Source organism: Sturnus vulgaris, chromosome 2, assembly GCF_052056855.1.
Source record: "Sturnus vulgaris isolate bStuVul1 chromosome 2, bStuVul1.hap1, whole genome shotgun sequence".
NCBI classification, from domain to species: domain Eukaryota; kingdom Metazoa; phylum Chordata; class Aves; order Passeriformes; family Sturnidae; genus Sturnus; species Sturnus vulgaris.
Window position 1 is genome coordinate 43,016,546 of NC_142244.1, and position 13,328 is coordinate 43,029,873.

Sequence of the window (13,328 nt, forward strand, 5' to 3'; positions counted from 1 at the left end):
CACAGGGAGCATCAAACATCTGTCTAATCACATCCATCCACTGAACTTAAGAAAACCTATCCCCAGCACACAATAATCTAACTCACTCTTAAATGCCTCTAATGACAAAGACTCAACAAAGTCCCTAGAAAGCCTTCCTTGTGCTACCAATTAATTAATTATTCAATCTATTAATTATACTAGTACTGGTAGTCATTTTCTAATTGGTTTTACATTGTTGTTAATTATATTTGTTAATTTTACTGGAAAATTCTCCCGATCTGATGTTCTCCATCCGGCAGTGACTGAGTTCAGCTTTTCAAACTGTTTTGCACTCTCCATGTGACAATTTCCGCTGGGCTGTGTTTCTCTGGAATTTGTGTATGACAGTGCCAAATGGGACTGTGTGAAAATGCTTACTAACGTCAAGATATATCAAATCTTTAGCTTTTCCCTTGTCCACTAGGCAATTACCCTGCCACAAGAAGAACTTGGATTGATTTGATATGACTTTTCTTTTTTTCCTTGACAAATCCATGTCAGCTATTCCCTATCACCTTGCCCACAGGGTGCATCCAGACTAATTAACAAGTTGTTCCAGAATATTTCTGCTATCAAGGCTAAGCTGATGCACCTAGGTCCTACCACCTACCTGATTTTTAAAAATAGGTACAATGTCTGCCCTTCCTCATTCCTTAGGGAATTCACCTCATTTCATGTGTTTTTAATCACCAATGTCTCCTAGATTTTGTCTGCTTCTTTGCAGACATAATAATAATGAATATGAAATAATATTAATTAATCTAACTTACTTTAATATTGACTGATTTAAATCTATGCTTATAATTAGAATTTCCAAACCTAGATTTTAATAACAATCTGAGATTAGATTTAAAATTCCACTAGTAAATTTTTTGTATAACATTAACAGACAGAGCACATAGTATCTTTCATAAACTATTGAATTTATTGTATTTAAATTATGTTCCATTTTCTGATTGTTAAAGGAAGTTGAATTTGGAGGATTCCTTTCTTGTTTGTTTGCTCCTGCTCTCACACATTTGTGTGCCAGCACAAGGCTAAGTATGTACAGTAAAGATGCAGATACACAAACAATGCACAAAAGCACATTCATCCAGCCACACCAATCAACAGAGAGAGCAGTTCCTTTACTGGAAGCCATAAATGCACCAGCAGCTATCTCAGCACTGTCAACAGCATCTAGGGCTGACCCTGATGTTCAGGTGATATGGGCTGGAGCTTGATTGCAAACATACAGATGCCTTCACTTTCACAATTCATGGACATATTTGAGGGTCCCTTGGGCCCTGGCTCTGTGGGCATGTCCGGGAAAAATGCCTAGACACACATTGGAGAAGTTTCATAGAGGTGTCTTGTGTGAGGGACCATGGAGGAAGAGTGTGAGGAGTCCTTCCTCTGAGGAGGAAGGAGTGGCAGAGACAGCATGTGCTGAACTGACCACAACACTCATTCCATGTCTCCCTGTGCCACTGAAGGAAAGGAGGTAAAGAAATTGGGAATGAAGCTGAGCCTGGGAAGAAGGGAGGAGTGGGAGGAAAGTGTATTTCCCGTTATCTTACTCTGATTTTAGTGGTAGTAAAATAAGTTTATTTCCCCAAGTCGAGTCTGTTATGCCCATGACAGTAACTGCTGAGTGACCTCTCCCTGTCCTTTATCTCAACTCATGAGCCACTTTTGTTTTCTGTCCCCTGACCAGTGAGGAGGGAAACAACAGGGCAGCTTTTGTTGGCACCTGGTGCCAAGCCACGGTCAAACCACCACAACCAAATGGACATATGGGCCAAGATCCTGCTTTAATAAAACTGGCCTCTTATATCCTCTCCTTTCCATTATCCCACACCCTCTTTGGATAGGTTTTCCTATCCACCTTAATCTTTTCATTTCCCTACCTTTATCCCCTCCCCTAATCCTCACAAGGAAAGGTCCATGTTCTCAGTTCCCTCTGAATATTCCACGGTTTTTATCTTGCTTGTGATACCCCTGATGATCTTGTTTCCACAGTGTTTCCAGCCTCTAAGGCTATACTCCAGTGGTCAGTTTACTGATTTGTGAGCTCTGGGATTTGGTATTGTCTCTCTTATCTCCCATTTCTTAAAGTTTCTGCATCTAGGTATTTCACTTAGTATTTTTCTTCTCTCTGCTCAGGGAGTTTCTTTTTTTTATGATGGTTTCATGAATAAATTTCTTTCTACAAGGACATAATTAGCTCTAGCAATTAAAGCTTTTTATAACTTTAATGTGATTATATGAAATATTAAGGATCAGAAATAAATAAAAAACCTGTATTTGGAAGATTTGATATAAGATAACCCGTCTTTTTTATTAAATCTACCTAGCTACTTAATTTTCTTAATTTATTTACAGTTTTTTTTCTGAAGCTGTCAGAGGTAATTGGTTAGCTATTGCCTTTAAGAGTTTCAAAACATCTTGGTGAACTTGATATGGGTTACCATTTTATTTCCTTTCTATTTATTTCACACTGAGAGTAATATTGCTTCAGGAGATACCAGATCTCCATTTTGAGTAACTTTACCATAGAAACGCAAAATTTTCAAGCACATGAAATGAATAGAATAAATAGAGACAGCAACATGTCAGAGCCTATCTGTGAGAAATATGATTTCTCACTAGGATATGGTTTCTCAGACTAAAGGCACACTAATGATCAGCTGTTAAGTGTTTAACTTCAGCCATCACAGTCAACTAAACAGATTTGATGCATTTTTTCAGCACTCTGTCCTCTGACATATGTCAAAATGTGATTACATTATATTAGTTCTATTTGCAGCATATTTTTTTGGTAATAAAAGCATTTCATGAAGAAATTTTAGGGCCATATGAAACCCTGCATAGAAGGGAGGATGTGTATAGGAGAGTTTAGCACAGCTTTCTTCTCATAGATAGATTGGGTCTGCAGTTGAGATGCAGTCCACACTGAACAGACTTAATGAGGTGCCAGAGAAGGTTATAAATCCCTTCTTAGGCATCTTCTTTATTGTCTCAATAGCCATCTTCGACTCACCATCTCTGGAGGTATCCAAGGAAATGGATTAGTTTGGACTTGGCAGAGTTAGGTTAATGGTTGGACTCCATGAACTTACAGGTCTTTTCCAACCAAAATTTTTCTGTGATTCTATTCTTCCACTCAGTAAATCTTTTTGCACCATAACAGTTTTCTTTTAGATTAAAAATATTTTTTCTGTCAAAAACCTATAGGCAACGAGGATTCAGTATGAAGAAAACATTAATAGATTTGTGATTTCTGATGTCTACAATTGTTTTGATTCATTATATACTAAATGCATGAAAGCGCCTGAAATAAGAGTCTTATAAATACAGGAATATTTGGAAATTCTCATGTCATGTTAGCTACTCTTGATAAAATTACTCTAATTATTTTTATATGTCCATAGTGAGTGATTCACTCTTCTGATCCAACAGAACTCTCTGTTTAGAGTCAGTATGAAACCTCCACAGTCCCTTATAGCTCAAGACCCCTTGGGGATCTTAGGGCAGGATACAACTTACCTAACATTAGCCATTCAGACATCAGCTATCACACCTAAGAGATTTGTGCTGGCTTTCTCAATGGCCGAGTATGTCCTAAGGACGTCTTGTCCTGGGTATCTCAGACAGAATCTTAGCAGCTGATAAATTACTTTCTAGGGATGTCTCTCTCCCTGCACGGGCTACAGATGGAGTCTTGTCAACTAGCCCAGACAAGTAGCTTAACTTTCATAAGGTTAAATTTAAGGAAAATCAATCCAGTCTTTGTGACTAGAAATCCAACCTTTTTAATTTACTGAATTACTTAATTCATTGTGAGGTTTGAGGGAGCAGGATGGTTCATTTAAAAAAAAAAACAACCAACCAACCAAAAAAACAAAAAAAACCCCAAACAAACAAACAAAAAACCAACAAAAACAAAACAAAACAAACAAACAAAAAAAACAAGTAGCCAAGCAAATTATTTTGTTAGTCTTTTTATAGGAATATTATCCAGTTCAGATTTTGGAGATCTAATAATTACTTTTCTAATCTGACAGAATATAAATCTTTATTATGCAGAATCTCTTTTACTCCCATTTATGTTGTTTTCCAAGTTTGGGTACATCATGCTGTTAATATTAGTGGTGCTTCTGAAAGTGTAAATGAGAGCATAACTAATCGTAATTTCAGTGTCAGAGACATCCAAAATAATTTTGTTCTTACTCCTTATGCTGTCAGCTTTGACACCTATTTCCTTATCCTCACTCCTTCCCGTTCTTCAGGCTGTCATTCTCATTTGAAGAAACTTACAATTTTTCTATTACATCATGAAAAGAAGAGAAACAGAGAAGATTGATGGAAAAGAAGTTAATTGCTTTCTATTAAGATTTACTTGGTTATAGTAACTATCACCTCATATTCTTCTCTGTGACCTTCCTGATGGCAAACTTGCTTCAACCTGGCACTCTGGTGTTCCCATGTCATCAGCATTGGCATTTACAGAAGAAGCACCTGGCAGTCAAATGTTGCATTCCTCTGTCTGTGTGTGCTTGTTTAAAGTGAAAAAGGCATTGCCAATATTCATTTAATTTTAATCTCTTTTTTCAGCAATCATGAGTTGATTTAAACACACAGAAATGACAGATTGAAACACTTGTTAAAAAGTTTTGTTGTTTCATATCCTTGCAAATATTTGGTATAAGCATAAATTCCATGTGTCTATTATTTTAAGAAAAAATTCAGAATGAAATTGACAAGAATTGTATGAATTTACATGATCAAAAAACCCTAAGATATTACTAGATTATAAATTCATCTAATTTGATAACTCACTTGGGGTTAGATTTGGAAATGCTTCCCAACTATCATCCTTTTAAGAGTATCCTGTCTGCTACCATTGTCATTTTTCCACACAACTTTCCATTCTACATTATCTAAATTTGCAAATAATGATCCAAGTCATTTACACTGTAAATGAGAGCAGCTCCACTGAAGTAGAAACATCATTTATAATATTTAATAAGCATTCTCTTATCTCTCTTTAGAGAGTTTATGGACTTACAAGGCTGAAGTATAATCTTAGAGTTGACAAGGTGACTTTAAAAATCTGCTAGTTTTCTGTTTCAAGATGGTGCGATGCACGATTTTGATGTCATTAAATGATGTTGAAAGGCGATATTATGAATGGACAGTGGACACATCTATTGATGGGTACTGTGACATGACTCAGAACTAAACATTACAAATTTTTGAATATTTATTACGAAATGGTCCTTTGGGAATCTTTGTGGGGCTGTCTCACAGCAGTGGCTGCTCTCATCAAAATGAATTATTAATGATTCACCTGCTAGAAAACCTGCATGACTGATAGCCTTGTGAAGCTTTTCTTTGGAAAGAAGATCAGCCACAAATTACAGCCATAGGAAGAAGTACAGGAGATCCAAATCAAGAGGCGAAAAAAATCAACTCTGTACCTATTGAGTATCTTGCATAATAGCATACAATAAAGTGTTAAACTAGATGGCTATTTATTACTGCAGATGCTCAGAGGATGCTTACTCCTAAAAAACCAGCTCCTCACCTGACTGAATCATGGTAAGCCTGAGAAGTTCCAGATCTAATTCATGTTTTAGTCATGTCCCAGTTCATAATCTAAATTTCTGCCTATGTCACCAGCAGGGCTGTTTGCTTTCTCAGAGAATACTCAGCGTAGTTTGACTCCAGAAAAAAACAAAGCTAGGAACATCTTATCCCTTACTTGGTCAGCTTTTATTTAGAGATACATGGAAAAAGTGTGTGTTATGTGAGTTAGTTGCTCTGGTCCTGGAATACATGTATCCTGTGGAGGTGTGTTCCCTAATGGCCACACAGAGATGAAGTCTAGGGAAAGGAAGTGCTTTTGCCTTTTTACTTTTATTTTTTTTTTAATTTTCCCTTAAGCTCAAATCATTCCACTTTACATGGGATCGATGCACATTCATTTGGCACAGAAGACAGAATGAGTGTGATTATAATGTTTGATGGATTCATCTGGGAGAGAAAAATGACCAGGTGTTCCACTTTGAGAATACTTTTATATTCAGTATTGATTAGATTAATGAAGGGACTCCATCTCTGTTTTCCTTCCTAAGGACTTTAAATATCAGCCTCTAGAGTGAGGTTCAAGCTTCCAGTTTATAAGTGAAAAAAAAGAAAGCATATTAACCACATGGAATAAGATGACATCTGTTTCATCCTTCTAAAATCAAAAGTCTCGTGAATGACACATGCTGGTCCTCCAACTATTTTCAGCTAATTACTCATATACTGAATGAAATGAAGAATCTTTATTTTGTTTGTCTATTCTAAGGAATAAATATGATTTAAGTACATGAGAGAGCCCATAAATAAATGTGAATCCCAATTGAAGACAAAGTCCTGGTTGCAGACGAAGACATAGCACTTGCATTTGTAGGTGGGATTAAGGACGTGCTGCTGTTTCCAGTGCTAGCTGTGATCAAGGTGATGGACCAGTTGGCTTCCCCAGCATTCAGATGACTAACTCACAGTGAAAGCTCTCTCTGAGCTACAGAGGTAGCCAAAACACCTCAAACTATGCTGTCACTAGACACTTAGCTTTAAAATTAAGCACTGCAATAATCAGAATTGGCCTTTGGTAGATCCACTCCAATTTGAACTTTGTGAAAAGGGGAAAGGGTATCTTCTGTACTTGATAGCAAAATATTTTTTTCTCCTTTTTTAAAAATATTACAGAATTTAATTTATAGACAATCCCCTGAAGGCTGCTTTCTGATCATCCATCATGTTTTTAAAGTGTTCTTAGCTGAGACCTCAAGAAAAAGAGTCACAAAGAAAATATATCTGACATGATATGGAAATCCTTTCCTGGACAAGAATGAAGAAGTTATTCCACTAAAATAAATTTCTCAGATATAAATTTTGTCTTTAAAAGCTAGCAGATAGGTAAATGAATGGAAAAGGATAATATTCTTAAGTGTTTTGTTTATGCACAGAGAAACAATAATATTCAGCTTGAGCCCTGAAATAATTGTCTGTAACGATACAAAACAACCACAAGGTGGAGAGAGACAGATCAGAATTGCAAAGATGAGTCCTGATATAGAAGCAAATTTAAAATTATACAGCATTCCCACTGGACTTTTCTTCTGAAGGAGAAGGCATTGGCTTAGTCAACAATTGTTACATGATGGTTATTGATTTGAATGGATGATTTTGTCTTAAGGCCAACCTCTGTCAAAAACAAATGCATGGTCTGCTTAAAGAAACTGCTCCAAGCATGCAATGGCAGCTAGAAATATGCTAACAGGCAGATTTAGCTAAAGAAATGATTAATGGAGACTGCAAAGACCTTGTAAGAAAATAAGTTTTAGTTTTAGAATTACAACAGCTCTTCAAAGAACACATCAAGAGCCTCTCCTTTACTCTTCGCTGTATTTATTTTCTCTTTCTCATATTTTTCAGCACAGAAAATATGTCAAAGGTCTTTTATTATTGGAGAAAGACCAAGAGGTACAAACTGTGTAGCTGAATCTGGACAATCTAGGTCTTCCTTCATTCTGGGAGTCTCAAACTCTGTGTGAAAAATAGTCATCATTAACGTGCAAAGATGTTTTAATGCAAGTACACCAAAGGATTTTCTGTATTCAGTCTTAACAAAGAAACAAAAGTGCTGGGGAAATGTTTCAAATCCTCCAAAGAATATGCTTACATGTCGTATATTTGTATATCATTTTCAAGATTTCTGTTATGACAATTAATTTAATTTAATTTAATTAATTAGTTGGATATGTAGTTATGCGTACTTATTTTGCAGCATTCTGTGTATTCAGATGGTTGCCAAAATCCATGTATTATTTAGTCCATGAACAGCATGAATGCTCCAAGTAAAAGCAAAATCATATAATCTCTATTTTAACAAATTAGTTAGTAGACCCATAACCTACATGCATTTTAATTTCTAATACATATAAGCTTGTATCTTCCAGAGACAGTGGCTATCTCATTAAAAAAAAAAAGTATTTTGTGATTTTGATTCCTATGGGAATAAGGATCATATATGATCATGCTGTTTCAGTATGTGTAGGTGTTAAGTCTGTAAGTTCTCAGCAATTCTCAAGCTCATTGTTAATTTCAGATATGCCAACATTCAAACGTGTTAGTACCTACAAACCTCATGAAAATGGGTACCCAAATACACAAGTTTCCATGGAAAAAAAAAAAATCTGGCATGAGCATTTGCCATGCAAACCATTGGAGAATCAGTATGGGACAGCTCTACTACAAATGACCTAGCTTTAGTGAAAAATTTAGGTTAACCTCACGCTTTATTAAAAGAGAGAATCTATTCCTCCATGCTCTTCTGTCATGTGCAGTCTTCACTGTCAAAAAAACAAAAAAAAAAAAGAAAAAAAAAAAAAAAAGACAAAAAAAAGACTCCTATCTTTCAGCATTCCTGAAATTTTATAAAGCCGTTGCTTCCTTCCCTGTCTCACCATTTCCTGATGCCTAAGAATATGAGTGTTCCAGTGGAATCTTTCATTTCATTCATTTATAAATGGAGCCAGTCAGAAGATACAGTTTCATAGAACACAAGGCTTCCTTAGTTGATGAGAGAACTTTTTGTTAAGTGCATGAGTTTGGTTTTCAGTGCCTATCACTTTGTCAGGCTATTTCAGTAGCAGCTAACACCGAAGAAGAGTTTATCAAAACTATGGTGAAACTGTCATAGATTTTGCTAAAAGCAGTAAAAGCAGATAGAATCAGCAAAATGCAACAAGCAACTCACAGATCAGCTAAGAAGAGGATATTTCAAAGAGTATTTCAACATGGAAAAAAAGGCATATACAGAACATCCTAAACATAATCAAATTTTATCTTTACATGATCTGCAGAAGGACAGCCATACTGTATCTTGCAGTGACTTTGTTATCCTTCCCACTAAGAAACTCTTTCTCAGCCATTGTTAAAATAATAATTGCTTTCAATGTTTTTCATGCATCTAAAACTCAGAGGAATGATCTTTCAGTTAGATCCTTGGAAGGACCTAGATCTTAGATTATCTTTTCCCTAATAAGAAATTCACTTTCAATTACTTGCTTACTTCAAAAATAAGATCTTAAATGTTATTTATATTTGGCAGAAATCTTAAAGAAATTTTTAAAAATTATTCATGAACCCAGTTATTCTGAGACTAGGATATTCTTTGCATTTTTCTGGACAGTATTTATTATTTGGTGAGTGTTTTATAGGCTTCATTGAATTGTATATTTTAGAAATACAAAAAGGTTCTATCGCTTTTTCAGCTGACCCTATGACAAGTGAGTTATCAGTGAATTTCACTCACTCCCCTTCAGATCACTTTATATATTTCATGTTTATATGTTAGACTGTCTTTGATATGTAGTACAGTGTTCATTATTTCTAATTGCCAGTCCATTTAATATTCTTGGAATGTATTTCTCTGTCTAAGCACATGCTGCTTAGTATCTGTTTTTACCCAAAAGATTTATACAATAATTCTTTTAAAAATATAGTAATATTTGAGCAAGGGGGGAATAATGAGAAGCTCCAGCACAGATATTCTCATACGTTTCAGTCCCCCTCTCCTTTCTTTTCTCTGCTGATTTCCAGGACATTCCCATCATTCCTCTGACCTCTTTCCTCCCCTCTCCCATGTGTGCAAAGAACTTCTGGAAATATGTGCAAAGAAATTTCCTGCGACCTAAACTTTTAAGAGCTTGCCTTGTCCCAGAAAGTGAGCCTAGTCTCCCCCAGAGAGAGGAAATGCTGTTGTTATAGATGTTTCCCTACATCTACCTGAATTAGCTCTATACACCTTTTTGCAGGGTGGAACTCAAGGGAGAAGACAAGAAGCAAATTCCTCCCAAACATGAGGAGCAAGCACAAACCAGGTGGATAAACAGGCTTTCATACTGTCAAAAGAATTCTGGTCCTAACATTATTGTCAGAGAAAAAAGACAAAAGGGAGTAGACAGTCAAGAAAGAGAGAAAAATAAAAAGACAACGACTAATAATATTTTTCTGTGCTTTCTTTTCTGTAACAAAGTATCTCCCCTGGGCCCAGCACCAAACTAAATACTAAGATAGAACAAAATTTGCCAAGAAAAAGAGAGAACTAGTAATTCAGGAAAAATCCCAGTATTCTTGATCTATGCAAGTCTAGGCTTAGCCTTTTAGTTGTAGGGATTGACTCTTAAAAATGCTATGGACTTGTGAGATATTTCCTTATAAGCCAGATTTCTGCTTTTCATGTAAACCTTTTTCCTAAACAAATGCAAATAAACTTTAACGTCTACAGATGTGTTTTCATTCACTCTCCTTCCCAAGTCAAGTTTCAGATAAACATTCCTTCTTCCAAGACTTAAAAAAATAAAGAGTTACTACTGAAGTTCAATGTATTTCCAAGGTATATTTACGTTTAACCAGTCACATTTGGAGGTATTTATTGTGCCTTTTTACTTGTGTATTATATGTGTCCATCTCATTATACCCTTGGTGTCTGATCCACAGAAACTATAATCATGTTCTTCTCTACAAACAGAGCAAGAGGTTTTGTACCACAGAGGAGACATGGTGCAGAAAAACAATTGCATAAAATCACTTGCAGGTATATAAATGCATTACTATAGCATTTTTTATATATTCAGCACATTTTTGAAACTAGCTAGCTTGTGTCCTGGCAGCAAGGAGCTGCTTCAGCAAAAGCAGATCAAAGCAGGTTTGAAATTATTTCAAGAGGTAATACAGATTATTTCTCTCTAACCTTTCAATGGCTGCATTTGACTATCTAGTCCTATGATTCTGTAAATCTTCTTTGTGAATTCATTGTCCTTTACCCCATTTTAGATCACATATATTCAGGATTTAATGTGTGAGCCTGCCTAAAATGAAGCCTGTGAAAATTACAACAAAAATGAAATTGATTCGATTTTATTATTATAATTTTAATGGTTTGAGAATGAAAACAATCATGTGGGCTGCTTTTTTGCATTTCTTTCAACCATCATGAAAAAGTAAAATTGCAATAGCATTAAAGATAGGCTGTTGTAGATTCTATCTTTTTTAAAATGATTTTTAGATGTAAAGATAAACAATAGTTGAACTGACATTTCAAGAAGATGTTATTAAGGCATTTATTAATCCGAATAGCAGGAAAATTCAATTTTCAATGGCCTTTCTCTTGTGTAGCCTTTGCAGACGTTGCAGTCCATGAAGAAGAAATTATAGAGCAATTTGGGAATTCAGCAGCAATAGCCCAGCAGAACTGGATGATATTTACCAAAGAGATCAGAAGAAACGCAGTGAAACTGGCACTAAGACAAAACCTTATAGATCAGAAGTACTCCTAGCTGTAGAAAGGTCTTTCTGAGCTCTCTCTTTTCTAGGAAAGACAGTCCACTGAGGATGGAGAAGTCGAACCTGGGCATTTTAGTGTTGTATTTTCTAGTTTTCTTGTCTCTGTAGCTCCTATGGGTTGAGTTGCAGCTTGCATTTGGAAAAACCGTGTTCCAGCAGCTGTTCCAATCCATGTTCTTTAATGTTTTCTCTAAAGTCGAAGCAAAATTCAAAGTTAATCAGACACAATTAGACATTGAAGTGAGAAAGACAACACAGTAGTTCTCTTCCTGGGTCACGTATATGTAATTCTATAAAATTTGATAATTGGCTATGGAAGTGGAGGTCAGTGAATATGATGTATTTACTCCTTTGCTCTGAACAGATCGGGTGGTGTAGATCTATGAAAAACGTGTAACTGGTGTCCCAAGGGTATTTTGCAAAAAGTGGACAAATTTAAGGGTAAGTGCATGGCCACAGTAGCAGAAACAAACAGAAAGGCTATTCCACATTCCTGATTCACGGTTTATGGAGGTTTATCTGACTGTGCCTCTGGAAATGTTGGAGTATCCCAGAGTGGAGCAGGCCTAACCTGCTGTGGGTATATCATATCTGCCCCATGAAAAAGGCAGGATGCTCAGCATCACCAGGGAAAAGAGTTAGTTTGGGATTTGCATTTTTATCGACCTTTTCCAGTTTTCATATAATTTCAGTGGCAAATAGTTGGTAATATTGAATGAAGTTCTTCAAGTTGTACCAAATTTTGAAGGTTTTCAATGCACCTTCCTACAGTTTGTGAAGCAGTTCCACTCCTAACTAACATTATTGTTGGCACAACTCGTCAATGGCAAAGCCAGAGACAGAGAGATGGTTCGTACAGGAGACTGCTGTAACAGAACATTTATATAGATGCTTAATTTTAACCACCATAATTCTAACCCTATATATAAGTCAACACTTATGCAAGCAAAAATTTCCTGAATCAGAGAAAGATAACTAGTAGCCTGAAGAACCTAGAACACATAGAGATTTCAGAGGCTTCTCTCTCAAAAAAAGAACTATATTTACACCCTGATAAGCCATATACACTTGCAGAAAACCTTAAACATCTTGTCTATGATCTTTTTCTTTTAAATATTATTAGCAATTAGGAGGGGTATAGACCTTAACATCTTTGCTTTCTTGACTGTGATTGTCTCTGGCTTATTTTCTTAAAATTGGTATTCACATTCCAAAAAGCATCTGATTCATATTGCCACAAGTTTATGGAACTTGTAGAGCAAAGGGAATTTTTCTCTCCTTGCCATTTAGACCACACAGCATGGTACTGCTGCATTACATTTTATGGTTGCTACTGATCTACTCAGACATGACTGTGTCTGCCGTTGCTGTGTAAACTAAGGGCTGAATTGTATTTTCTGGTTGTTTATAATTTGTTTGCCCTGTCAAAGGTGAGATTTAAAAATGTAAATTTTTTTTGTTCTATTCAGTAAGTTCCTGTGCAAAAACATGTATTTTCTGAATAAAACTTTCAAAAAAAGTTTGATATTCAGAAGTCTAATATTAAAGTTATTCTACGACCTCTAAGCTCATCTAAATCCTATATTGTCTAGGAAGAAATATGTGTACAATTACAGCCACAATTTTAAACCTATTAAATCTAAACTGAAAATCTCATGCCAGGTAATTCTAATTCTTAACACTAAATTCTAGTTTAAATCTAATTCAGACTTTCCTTCTTCATCCATTCTGCCATAACCTCTAGAAAGTAAAGAAACAATAAACATTAGAGGATTAATATTGAAAGCCTATTAAGAGAGCTGGCTCACACTTAAAAAACAATTTAGTGTTTCATAACTGGAATTGGATTTAGTAATATTTGCCATTGGGAATGAGCTTTTGCTTCTACAAATCTAATTCAACATACAAAATATGCATCTCTT